The sequence below is a fragment of the Crocuta crocuta genome, unplaced genomic scaffold, assembly GCF_008692635.1.
Source record: "Crocuta crocuta isolate KB4526 unplaced genomic scaffold, BGI_CrCroc_1.0 scaffold692, whole genome shotgun sequence".
Taxonomy (NCBI): domain Eukaryota; kingdom Metazoa; phylum Chordata; class Mammalia; order Carnivora; family Hyaenidae; genus Crocuta; species Crocuta crocuta.
In genome coordinates this window covers 953,768-955,362 of record NW_027532877.1, presented here as the reverse complement: position 1 = coordinate 955,362, position 1,595 = coordinate 953,768, and the positions used below count along the sequence as shown (strand labels likewise).

General features: G+C 49.7%; 1 long non-coding RNA gene across 15 annotated transcripts in view; it reads right to left on the bottom strand.

The window, feature by feature from the left end:
* Positions 1 to 1,595, bottom strand: part of LOC144216320 (uncharacterized) — a 15,614-nt gene that overhangs the window by 5,544 nt on the left and 8,475 nt on the right. Inside the window, exon 1 of one of the 15 annotated variants that reach the window (XR_013330635.1) lies at positions 174 to 1,022. The exons of the other annotated variants lie outside the window; for them this stretch is intronic. This is a non-coding gene — a long non-coding RNA (uncharacterized LOC144216320). Of the gene's footprint in view, positions 1 to 173; positions 1,023 to 1,595 lie in introns of those variants that run through there. 15 annotated transcript variants of the gene reach the window in all.

Here is a 1,595-nt window from a genome sequence, read left to right as displayed (position 1 = left end):
TCTTTCTCCTCCGCCTCCCCACCTACTTCCCGCGCCGCTTAAGGCTGATTCGGGTTCACCCAGCGTTCACCACCACTCTCCCCCCTCTTATTTATGCCCAACATATGCACTGGGCTGGGAACTTTTTAAAGGCGGACAACAAGAAGGGAGAAAGAGNNNNCCCTTGCCCTCACCATTGCCTGGAAACTTGCCGGTGGCGGCTCGGGGGTTTCATCCCGGGCTGGGTGACGCCTGCTCTCCCTTCGCCGCGGGACAGACGTGTTAAGTCCTGCCTCCCTAATTCTACACCTATGACCTTATCCTGGCTGGAGTCAGGCGCTTTGACTCCGTGCCCTTGCGTGCAACCGAGGCTGCGAAACCTCCTCCCCGCGCGGTCCCCGTGGGTCCCCGTCCCCCGAGACGGGGGCTCCAGAGTGGCAACGCAGGGCGCACCGATCCTTACATGCAGAGGGAGAAACACGCCATTCTTCGTACCCCCGGAATGTTATCGCTAACTTTTTTGGAAAAGTGCCTGTGTACACACATACTACATATATTATTGAATGGGTTAGTGCAAGACTGAGAATACTGAACAACAGTTGCGGGGGTGAGGGAAGCATATGCTCCAATTCCCTGGTAATTTGTAACAGGCAGACTTTATTGCTCAGAGAGAAAAGAAGTAACTATGTAGCTGCAAAACAAATTTAACTCTTGTCTGTATTGATCAGATGGGAGTCCGCCCGTGGGGCGTGACTGCAATGCATTTTTTAACCTGAGATTTAATTTCGTGTTTGGGGCTACTTGGAACGTCCCTATGTACACACCGTACCGCATAGGACATTTTAGAGCCACACATGCAAATTCTATTACGTTTAAAGAATGCAACAGAACATAGCCTTTGAGTTGGACCCATACAGGGCTCCCCAAACATTAAGGAGATCTAAAAATGAAGCCCTGGAGAAAGGTCGTGACTCTGCTCTCAGAAAGCGAGGCCCTCCTCTCCAGATTCAGGTTGGGGCAATCTTCTGATATCCCAAATAAAAGGGGCCCCCCTCCCCCTTCCCCTACCCTCGCCTAATCTCTACGAGTAAGAAAAGTTTATAAATAATTCAATCTCCCTGTCTCATTCCCTAAAAACTAAAAGTATCATAACCCACCCTCCGAAGGCTTTTCAAGGACTCCCAACAATTCTCGAATTCTAGACGGAGAGATGAAATAGAGGAGCCTGTCCCGGTTAATCACGGCATTAATACACGGACATAAAAGTGAGTCCAACATCATATTTTAACTTGTCTCCTAGAAAAATCCTAACTCGCTCCCACCGCTCTTCCTCCTCCCCACTTTGCTCTCAAAGTACGAGAATCTTGCAGGGGTGGGGGCTGGGGGGGTGAAATGAAGTCTCTTTGAAAGGGTAAAAAAAAAAAAAGAAAAGAAAAATAAAAAACCCAAGGCATTATTTACACCTGCAAACTTGGAAAGCTGTATTCGGCCCCAATTGGCTTAATTGTAAATCTTTTCCTCATGGCCCCAATTCCTGGACGGAGCGTCTGGGTTTAATAACGCGCCCCGGCACCCCAGCAAGGCCGAGCTGAAGAGAGAGAGAATCCCCCCGACCC